At 42.2% G+C, this 12,310-nt stretch overlaps 1 long non-coding RNA gene across 1 annotated transcript; it reads left to right on the top strand.

The window, feature by feature from the left end:
- Positions 1 to 5,047: 5,047 nt before the first annotated feature.
- Positions 5,048 to 8,619, top strand: LOC143818068 (uncharacterized). The gene is made up of 3 exons (XR_013224293.1): positions 5,048 to 5,197; positions 7,512 to 7,562; positions 8,485 to 8,619. It is a non-coding gene; the product is annotated as an uncharacterized LOC143818068 (long non-coding RNA).
- Positions 8,620 to 12,310: the final 3,691 nt, after the last annotated feature.

The raw sequence follows: 12,310 nt of genomic DNA on the forward strand, positions 1-12,310 counted from the left end.
AGCCCCACCAGTCTCGCTGCCGGATCCTACAGAGGAACCCCCGGCAGGTGAGGAGCCCCCTGAGTGGTAGTTCCCTCCTGGGGTACGGCGATATCTGGGTCTTGGACGTCTGGGGAAAGGGTCCTCCCATTTATAAACGTTATTGGTCAAATAGTCCTCAGTGTCTCTTTGGAATTTAGTGCGTTTCCTGTCTTCCAAGACTTTTTGGTGTGTTGTTAGAATAGAGTCCACTTTATTCTTTAGTGTGGTGAATTCGGTACCGCTCAAAGTAGATGTTAACTGTGTCTCAATACTCTCTATTTTTTCTTCCGTAGTTTTGATGGCTTCTTGAAGGTACTCAATGGTTAGTAGTATAATGTCAAATGAGCATTTGTTCAAAATTTTTTGAAAAGTTGCACAATACTTATCGTTGTCCGAAAATAAGGTTGGGCGAAGATTGCAACGTAGTCCTCGTGGTATTTTTCCTTGACGATGGTATTCCCCCAAGGTGGCACAATGTAGGTCGTAGCCGATGAGTCTTTTTTTCTCCTTCTCCCAATCCCTCGATTTAACGTCCTTGCTGGGTAGATGTAGGAAGTCTGTATTAGTTTTTATTTTAGACAGAATGGTAGAGCCTGTGGCATCATCGTAGACGTGGGTCTCAGTTGACATGGATTCGGTCGGTGATTAAAACCAAAATTAGTCAATGTAGAAGGTACGAAAGGCTAGCACTCGACTGTTGAGGATATGACGGTGCAAGTGAACGGAACCAATAGTCCCATCAACCATCCAAATATATAATCACTGCACACGTACTATGGAATATGCTTGATGCAGGTGAACAAGTTTATTGAAATAATTGTTGCAGTAAGGTGAACTGAAGAAGCGATAGGCGTAAAGACGTTTCGGCCAGCTCGTGGCCTTGATCACATCATCGCTAAAAATAAATCATATAGAAAGTAATGAATAACTATATACAAAAAGTAATAAATAGCAATATACACAACATATCTACATATATACAATTCTAGAATACATGTCAAAATCACCATAGTCAGAGTGATTCATATGATGCCAAAACTAGTATATCTACCATGTATGGTGAAATGGACGAAAAATAGAACAACAAGGAGAACTGGAGGTAGATATGGCGTGCATTGGAGCTGGAGAGTAAGGAGATGATAAACATAATGTAACATAATGTAACATACCCTGGTGAAAGGTTCCTTGTATACTGCCGTATTAGAGTGTTTACTAAGGGTATCAGCCAAAGATAGAGGAATAAGGTAATCCTATAAAGAATGATGGAATATAGTCAGTAGTGGCCATGGTATAAAAAGGCTGAAACGTACTTGCAGATCTATACTTTTGCTGCTACTCATAAACGTGGCCGTATAATGTAAGAATGGGGCTTGCGTGCACCCATTGCTGTAAAACCGACAGGAATACGATATCCGCTAGGTTCATAATGAGTATACTTGCCAATTGAGTGCCTGTGTTGTAACAATTGTACCAGGCTGGTCGTTGTAGTATGCGGCACCTGTATAGGTATGGCTATGGGGATATACAGACATATAGTGAGATGAATCTGTAGGTTCAGTTCATAAAAGGTCAGAACAGAGAACTATAGTATACTTGCCAATGTGATTTTAATGTTGTATGTTCTATAGTACATCAGATGCCCCGAATAGACGGATCGTGTACATAAGTATAGCTGTGGGAATAGACATACACGGGGTAAATGAGTAGTCAGATAGGCTTATAAGGTAATTGTATGTTATGTGCGCTACCTGCCAGTATGCAGACCCAGTCCTGGCCCAATTATACGGATCCCCTGCTCTAGAGTCAGTGAGAGCTGTGGTGCACGGATATTTTGCTATAAGAGAAAAAGATGTAAGAGAAAAAGATGTAAGGTTGGGGTTTAATGGATGTCTTAATTAACTTATCTGGTAAGTGAAGTCTCACATCCGCAGTCCGCTGGTGGCGTTCGTGGCTGGGAGGCAGCATAGGTGGCCAGGTGGAGGATGCAGACACAGACAGTGTCGTTGCTGAGGAATGGCTGCCATGTTCAGTCTGGCAGTACTCTATAAATCCCCGGCCGGTCAGCTGACCGGATGTGATGTGGGACGCCCACGCATGCGCTATTGGTATCGGATCCTGGGAGGTGAGGAGCCCGACATATCCGACGCCTGCGCAGTGCACAAAAGGCCAGTGTGCGCTTGTTCACAAGGCAGAGGGAAAAACCTGTATCCATATTGTAGCAGGAGCTGCAAGATGGCGCTCGCGCATGCGCAATGCGTATTGTGGGTTGGACTGTCACGGAGATAGAATGAATGTGTGACGTAGCAGTGTTATGTACGCTACAGAGTGCCGATACTGCACAAAGCAGATAAGAAAGGGGATGCTCCAGCGTTACTAAAAGGGAGGCGCTGGACAGGCCGAGTATGTCCCACTACTGTATAAGATGCTGATTCAAAGAAAAAACTCTGCAGATACATAGTGAATATACATACATTTATAAATACATGGTAGGAGTCCAAACTGAAAAAGGAAATAAGAAATAAAGGAAAATAAATGAAATAAAAGCGGAACTAAGGGAAAATGAATGAGGGAGACTAAAATGAAAAGAAGATTTCTATGAGATAAAAATGGGGTATAAAGGGAAAATGAAGAAATAAATTTGAAAAAAATATATCTGAAAAAATTGAATGAAAAAATAATAAAAAAAAAAATAATAATAATAAAAAATTAAAAAATTAATGGGATGTAAGTCAAGGAACCCAGGTGTATGAATCTTACCATCTCGAAAGTGCACGCTGTCGAAGCTATCAGTGCAGTGGCTCAACTTCATTTATTTTCCTTTATTTATTTTGCAGCTCCTGCTACAATATGGATACAGGTTTTTCCCTCTGCCTTGTGAACAAGCGCACACTGGCCTTTTGTGCACTGCGCAGGCGTCGGATATGTCGGGCTCCTCACCTCCCAGGATCCGATACCAATAGCGCATGCGTGGGCGTCCCACATCACATCCGGTCAGCTGACCGGCCGGGGATTTATAGAGTACTGCCAGACTGAACATGGCAGCCATTCCTCAGCAACGACACTGTCTGTGTCTGCATCCTCCACCTGGCCACCTATGCTGCCTCCCAGCCACGAACGCCACCAGCGGACTGCGGATGTGAGACTTCACTTACCAGATAAGTTAATTAAGACATCCATTAAACCCCAACCTTACATCTTTTTCTCTTACATCTTTTTCTCTTATAGCAAAATATCCGTGCACCACAGCTCTCACTGACTCTAGAGCAGGGGATCCGTATAATTGGGCCAGGACTGGGTCTGCATACTGGCAGGTAGCGCACATAACATACAATTACCTTATAAGCCTATCTGACTACTCATTTACCCCGTGTATGTCTATTCCCACAGCTATACTTATGTACACGATCCGTCTATTCGGGGCATCTGATGTACTATAGAACATACAACATTAAAATCACATTGGCAAGTATACTATAGTTCTCTGTTCTGACCTTTTATGAACTGAACCTACAGATTCATCTCACTATATGTCTGTATATCCCCATAGCCATACCTATACAGGTGCCGCATACTACAACGACCAGCCTGGTACAATTGTTACAACACAGGCACTCAATTGGCAAGTATACTCATTATGAACCTAGCGGATATCGTATTCCTGTCGGTTTTACAGCAATGGGTGCACGCAAGCCCCATTCTTACATTATACGGCCACGTTTATGAGTAGCAGCAAAAGTATAGATCTGCAAGTACGTTTCAGCCTTTTTATACCATGGCCACTACTGACTATATTCCATCATTCTTTATAGGATTACCTTATTCCTCTATCTTTGGCTGATACCCTTAGTAAACACTCTAATACGGCAGTATACAAGGAACCTTTCACCAGGGTATGTTACATTATGTTACATTATGTTTATCATCTCCTTACTCTCCAGCTCCAATGCACGCCATATCTACCTCCAGTTCTCCTTGTTGTTCTATTTTTCGTCCATTTCACCATACATGGTAGATATACTAGTTTTGGCATCATATGAATCACTCTGACTATGGTGATTTTGACATGTATTCTAGAATTGTATATATGTAGATATGTTGTGTATATTGCTATTTATTACTTTTTGTATATAGTTATTCATTACTTTCTATATGATTTATTTTTAGCGATGATGTGATCAAGGCCACGAGCTGGCCGAAACGTCTTTACGCCTATCGCTTCTTCAGTTCACCTTACTGCAACAATTATTTCAATAAACTTGTTCACCTGCATCAAGCATATTCCATAGTACGTGTGCAGTGATTATATATTTGGATGGTTGATGGGACTATTGGTTCCGTTCACTTGCACCGTCATATCCTCAACAGTCGAGTGCTAGCCTTTCGTACCTTCTACATTGACTAATTTTGGTTTTAAGCACCGACCGAATCCATGTCAACTGAGACCCACGTCTACGATGATGCCACAGGCTCTACCATTCTGTCTAAAATAAAAACTAATACAGACTTCCTACATCTACCCAGCAAGGACGTTAAATCGAGGGATTGGGAGAAGGAGAAAAAAAGACTCATCGGCTACGACCTACATTGTGCCACCTTGGGGGAATACCATCGTCAAGGAAAAATACCACGAGGACTACGTTGCAATCTTCGCCCAACCTTATTTTCGGACAACGATAAGTATTGTGCAACTTTTCAAAAAATTTTGAACAAATGCTCATTTGACATTATACTACTAACCATTGAGTACCTTCAAGAAGCCATCAAAACTACGGAAGAAAAAATAGAGAGTATTGAGACACAGTTAACATCTACTTTGAGCGGTACCGAATTCACCACACTAAAGAATAAAGTGGACTCTATTCTAACAACACACCAAAAAGTCTTGGAAGACAGGAAACGCACTAAATTCCAAAGAGACACTGAGGACTATTTGACCAATAACGTTTATAAATGGGAGGACCCTTTCCCCAGACGTCCAAGACCCAGATATCGCCGTACCCCAGGAGGGAACTACCACTCAGGGGGCTCCTCACCTGCCGGGGGTTCCTCTGCAGGATCCGGCAGCGAGACTGGTGGGGCTCAAACATCTGGACTTCGTTTTTTAGGACAAAACACACGCCAACTCGGAGGTCCAGGAAGAAGAGACGGGGATCGTCACATGACGCTCAGATCTCAGGTAGGAGTCCAAACTCTGTAGTCAATATCTCTAACTATACCCTTTCTCCTCTAGAACTAAAGGTCTTGAATATGGGTCTATCATTCTGTCCCACCCCAAAATGGGATTCTTTCCAACTGGAGAGGGATTTACAACGGTTCTATAGAAGTATTAGGCTCAAAGTACACTTTGAGGAATCCACTAATCCCCTTAGACCTGTTTCTACACCAGCCCAAACAGAGAGACCCACCATTACTATTGAGCAGCTTGGCTTACGCAATCGCAGCACTTTCATTCCACCTAAATCTAATCACGCGGTTGAGACCTTTGTTAATCTACTTGACAGAGATGTCAAAAAGACACTCCATGAACAGCGATTAGGCTTCCTCCCTGTCCGCCACAATCTTGATCCCCTGGAAAAACAGGCCTTGGACTCACTTAGTGAGAACAAAAATATCATCATTAAACCAGCGGACAAGGGGGGAGCTATCGTTGTCATGGATAAGAGCTTCTATGTGGGAGAGGTGAGAAGACAGCTCTCTGACACAACTACGTATAAAATATTACAGACCGATCCAACCTATTCCATACAACGAAAAATCAAGGGGGTGTTGGATAAACACTTACTATTGAATACTATTGACAATAAAACCAAAGCATACCTTACCAATAACCATCCGGTGACTCCTGTAATCTACATTTTACCTAAGATTCATAAGAATCTCCAGAATCCCCCCGGTCGCCCTATAGTGGCTTCAACTGATTCAATATTAAATCCTTTGTCCATGTTTTTGGAAAAACTACTCACACCGTATACCAAACTTACAAAATCGTTCATATTAGATACTGGAGATTTCCTTAAAAAAATACGTAATATTAACAATATCCCATGCGCTAGCATCCTATGCACCTTTGACGTAAATAGTTTGTATACGTCAATCACTCATGATAAGGGGATTGAGGCAGTATCTCTGACACTCAATGAGGCCAACGTGGACAAAGGTTCCCAGGAACTATGTACAGACTTATTAAACCTAGTACTTAGAGAGAATTTCTTTCTATTTGAGGATGATTTTTTCGTGCAGATATGTGGTACTGCCATGGGGTCAAATGTGGCCCCAGCTTATGCTAATCTGTACATGGACCGGTTCGAAAAAGAACACGTATACCCAGACCCCGCCTTTCAGAAGCACGCACGTACCTGGTATAGGTACATTGATGATATTTTTTGTATATGGCAAGGAGACCTAACAAGTCTCCTTGAATTCTATGCTACCATCAATGCTGTTAGGTCAGAGCTGTCTTTTACACTGATACACCACAGTAACGAGGTAACATTTCTAGACACTAAGGTACTCAAGGATGTCAACGGCTATCTTAGCACGGATATTTACACGAAACCGACTGATTGTAACAGCCTTTTGCTATACAACAGCTGTCATCCTAAGTCGATCAAAAACAGCCTTCCCAGATCACAATTTAAAAGGGTCACCAGAATTGTTTCAGACCCCCCAACTAGAGAGACCAGAATTTGGGAAATGACACAAAAATTTGAAGCCCGCAATTACCCATCCAACCTTCTCCAGATGGAATCAGCTCGAGCCACTAGTGACCCAGATAATGGGGCGGTTAGCGTACAAAAAAACCCAAGACTCCCTTTTGTACATAACCACCATCCTACTATGCACAAAATACACAATCTCATTCGAGGACATTGGCCCCTCCTCATTAAGGCCTATCCCAATATATCTATCTTTAGGGATCCTCCATTAATGTGTACCAGACGACCCAGGAACATACGGGACAAGGTGGTAAGAGCTGATCTAGGGTCACATAAACCACCACTTACCAGAACCCTGACTGATCAAAGAAGAACGGGCACCTTTCCCTGCTTGAGTTGTATGAGTTGCTCAAACATCATTAAAGGCAACGAAGTAATCCATCCACGGACTGGGAAATCATATCCCATTAAGGATTATTACACCTGCGCAACAAGCTTTGTGGTGTACATTATAAAATGCCCGTGTGGGTTGTTATATGTGGGGGAGACCACCCAGGCGATTAGGGATCGAATATCCAGCCATAAATCTACCATCAGACGTGAGAAGTTATGGCTACCTTTACCTGCACATTTTAAGGAAGCGAGACACAATATCGCCCAACTCAGGTTTCAGATAGTTGAAAAAGTACCCCGCCCGAGAAGGGGTGGCAATCACATCCAACTCTTAAAGCAAAGGGAAACATTTTGGATTTATACCCTAGATACCCTTCACCCAAGGGGGCTAAATCGTGAGATTGACTGGCTAACATAAACAACCTTATCTATTTTTCCTAGACGAGTTGAGCCACTGCACTGATAGCTTCGACAGCGTGCACTTTCGAGATGGTAAGATTCATACACCCTGGGTTCCTTGACTTACATCCCATTAATTTTTTAATTTTTTATTATTATTATTTTTTTTTATTATTTTTTCATTCAATTTTTTCAGATATATTTTTTTCAAATTTATTTCTTCATTTTCCCTTTATACCCCATTTTTATCTCATAGAAATCTTCTTTTCATTTTAGTCTCCCTCATTCATTTTCCCTTAGTTCCGCTTTTATTTCATTTATTTTCCTTTATTTCTTATTTCCTTTTTCAGTTTGGACTCCTACCATGTATTTATAAATGTATGTATATTCACTATGTATCTGCAGAGTTTTTTCTTTGAATCAGCATCTTATACAGTAGTGGGACATACTCGGCCTGTCCAGCGCCTCCCTTTTAGTAACGCTGGAGCATCCCCTTTCTTATCTGCTTTGTGCAGTATCGGCACTCTGTAGCGTACATAACACTGCTACGTCACACATTCATTCTATCTCCGTGACAGTCCAACCCACAATACGCATTGCGCATGCGCGAGCGCCATCTTGCAGCTCCTGCTACAATATGGATACAGGTTTTTCCCTCTGCCTTGTGAACAAGCGCACACTGGCCTTTTGTGCACTGCGCAGGCGTCGGATATGTCGGGCTCCTCACCTCCCAGGATCCGATACCAATAGCGCATGCGTGGGCGTCCCACATCACATCCGGTCAGCTGACCGGCCGGGGATTTATAGAGTACTGCCAGACTGAACATGGCAGCCATTCCTCAGCAACGACACTGTCTGTGTCTGCATCCTCCACCTGGCCACCTATGCTGCCTCCCAGCCACGAACGCCACCAGCGGACTGCGGATGTGAGACTTCACTTACCAGATAAGTTAATTAAGACATCCATTAAACCCCAACCTTACATCTTTTTCTCTTACATCTTTTTCTCTTATAGCAAAATATCCGTGCACCACAGCTCTCACTGACTCTAGAGCAGGGGATCCGTATAATTGGGCCAGGACTGGGTCTGCATACTGGCAGGTAGCGCACATAACATACAATTACCTTATAAGCCTATCTGACTACTCATTTACCCCGTGTATGTCTATTCCCACAGCTATACTTATGTACACGATCCGTCTATTCGGGGCATCTGATGTACTATAGAACATACAACATTAAAATCACATTGGCAAGTATACTATAGTTCTCTGTTCTGACCTTTTATGAACTGAACCTACAGATTCATCTCACTATATGTCTGTATATCCCCATAGCCATACCTATACAGGTGCCGCATACTACAACGACCAGCCTGGTACAATTGTTACAACACAGGCACTCAATTGGCAAGTATACTCATTATGAACCTAGCGGATATCGTATTCCTGTCGGTTTTACAGCAATGGGTGCACGCAAGCCCCATTCTTACATTATACGGCCACGTTTATGAGTAGCAGCAAAAGTATAGATCTGCAAGTACGTTTCAGCCTTTTTATACCATGGCCACTACTGACTATATTCCATCATTCTTTATAGGATTACCTTATTCCTCTATCTTTGGCTGATACCCTTAGTAAACACTCTAATACGGCAGTATACAAGGAACCTTTCACCAGGGTATGTTACATTATGTTACATTATGTTTATCATCTCCTTACTCTCCAGCTCCAATGCACGCCATATCTACCTCCAGTTCTCCTTGTTGTTCTATTTTTCGTCCATTTCACCATACATGGTAGATATACTAGTTTTGGCATCATATGAATCACTCTGACTATGGTGATTTTGACATGTATTCTAGAATTGTATATATGTAGATATGTTGTGTATATTGCTATTTATTACTTTTTGTATATAGTTATTCATTACTTTCTATATGATTTATTTTTAGCGATGATGTGATCAAGGCCACGAGCTGGCCGAAACGTCTTTACGCCTATCGCTTCTTCAGTTCACCTTACTGCAACAATTATTTCAATAAACTTGTTCACCTGCATCAAGCATATTCCATAGTACGTGTGCAGTCACTAGAGATGAGCGAACCTTTCAAGTCCTTTCGTGTACGGCGAACAGTTCATCAAATGTAACCAAAACCCATTAAATTGAATGGGAGATAAAACCAAACATATACACAACACCTTAAGGGGTAACAAAAAGCTTCCCAAAAAGCTAAAATAAGGGGCAGACATCATAAAAAGTGGCATCAATTGACCCACAGTAGAAATTTGCTAATGGCCCAGCAGCAGTCAGCCATGGTTCATGCATGTGACTTCAGGGTTTGGGACAGCATTTACAGCTTTGCATTGAAGTTCCCATTAAGATGTGGTGAGTAAGGGAGCGGTGTAAGCCTTCTTTGCTGGGAACCCTGAAACCTCATGTAACAGCTCTTTTTATCCCCAGCCACACTCAGGTGGCAAAAACATGAGTTTCATTCAGTACTATTTGTAGAAATATGTACGGAAAGTAACATAGGTAGTTGTCTGATCAATTAACCCACAGTAGAACATTTTATAATGGCACAGAAGCAATCAGCCATGGTCCATGCACAAGGTATCAGGGTTTGGGCCAGCATTTACAGCTTTGAATTGAAGCTTCAATTAAGATGTGGTGGGTAAGGGAGTAGGGTAAGTTTCTTTGCTGGGAGTCCTGATACCTCATGACTAGTGTTGAACATTCCGATACTGCAAATATCGGGTATTGGCCGATATTCGCTGTATCAGAATTCCGATACCGAGTTCCAATATTTTTGTGATATCGGAAATCGGAATCGGAAGTTCCTATAAGTTCCCAGGCGTGTGCGGTGCGTATGGTTCCCAGGGTCTGGAGGAGAGGAGACTCTCCTTCAGGCCCTGGGATCCATATTCATGTAAAAAATAAAGAATAAAAATAAAAAATATGGATATACTCACCCTCAGACGGGCCCTGGCTCTCACCGGTGCAAGCGTCTGCCTCCGTTCCTAAGAATGCAGTGAGTGTAGGACCTGCGATGACGTCGCGGCTTGTGATTGGTCGCGTGAGCGGTCACATGAACGGTCACGCGACCAATCACAAGCCACGACGTCATCGAAGGTCCTTCACTCTGCATTCTTAGGAACGGAGGCAGACGCTTGCAGCGGTGACAGCCAGGGATCGTCCGAGGGTGAGTATATCCATATTTTTTATTTTTATTCTTTATTTTTTACATGAATATGGATCCCAGGGCCTGAAGGAGAGTCTCCTCTCCTTCAGACCCTGGGAACCATCCAGGATCACTTCCGATATTTGTGTCCCATTGACTTGTATTAGTATCGGGTATCAGTATCGGCGATATCCAATATTTTTTGGATATCGGCCGATCCAATCCGATACCGATACTTTCAAATATCGGAAGGTATCGCTCAACACTACTCATGACTAGAGATGAGCGAATATGTTTGGAAAACAATCGCCAAACATAAATTAAGCACAAATATTGCACACGATCGGATTTGTGATCGTATATCCGAGCAAAATTTCATAATATCGGTAAAAAATCTGTAACATTCGGTAAAAGTGCGGGACAATATTTGCGTTTCCAGCAAAATATTTCCAGCACTTTAGCAATGATAATGCTGGTGTATCATGAGCATTTGGCACGTGTTTGATGAGGGGAGGAGGTTTGCAGAGCTCAGAGGCGTGGTGTTCTTGGAAGCACAGCACAGCAGTCATTTATTTTTTCCTAACTTTATGTGTGCACATTACAGCTAGCCAAACAGGGAACACCCACAATGTCTTGACACAAAGGCTTGTGTCATTGGCTGCTGAAATCACGTGTCCATCTGCATATAAATAGCGACATGTTGTTTTAGCGCCATTTTAACGCTGATACAGTGCAGAGAGGCTGCTCCTGACGCTGCCAATGTTTGCATCAAGATTTCAGCTATTTAGTTAGGTGGTTGTATATCAGTCAGATAGTGTAGCTGCATAGTATCCAGTGTGGCTGTATAATTTACCTTGGTTTTTTTTGAGGGGGGCATAACTGAGGTTCTCAGACGAAGCCAGCAGGGCACATGTCCTACAGGTGTGTTGTGCACTGCCTTTATAGTGCTCCTTGCACGAGTATAGCATTCTAAATAATATTTTTTTAGTGAATGTGAAAAAGCCTGCTGTATCCCACATTTTAGCTAGTTAGTTATGCGGTTGTATATCAGTCAGATAGTGTAGCTAGATAGTGTCCAGGGTGGCTGTAAAGTTTACCTTCCAGATATTTTTTTCTGGCCATTACTGAGGTCCACTGACAAAGCCAGCAGGGCAAATGTCCTACAAGTGTGTTGTGCACTGCTTCTATTGTGCTCCATGCACAAGTATAGCATTCTAAATAATATTTTTTCAATAGCCAAATGTGAAAAAGTCTGCTGTATCCCACCTTGTCATTTATTGCAGTGGTGATATGAAACTGTCTGCAGACCTAAGGCACATTAAAAAAGTAGAATTTTTTTCTGTTGCTAAATGTGAAACAACCTGCCATATCCCACATTGTCATGTTGTGGTGGTGATATAAACCTGTCTGCAGACCTAACGCGCATTAAAAAAATAGAATATTTTCTGGTGCTGAATGAGATGCAGCCTACCATATCCCACATTGTCATGTTGTGGCGGTGATATGAACCTGTCTGCAGACCTAACGCACATTACAAAAAAAATTCTAATATTTTCTCTTGAAGAACGTGATACAGCCCACTATATGCAACTTTTTCAGTTAGTGGCGTTGAAATAGTTCTGTGTGCAGAGCTGTTGCACATTAAAATGAATCTATTTTA

Source organism: Ranitomeya variabilis, chromosome 3 (genome assembly GCF_051348905.1).
Source record: "Ranitomeya variabilis isolate aRanVar5 chromosome 3, aRanVar5.hap1, whole genome shotgun sequence".
In the NCBI taxonomy this organism is placed as follows: Eukaryota; Metazoa; Chordata; class Amphibia; order Anura; family Dendrobatidae; genus Ranitomeya; species Ranitomeya variabilis.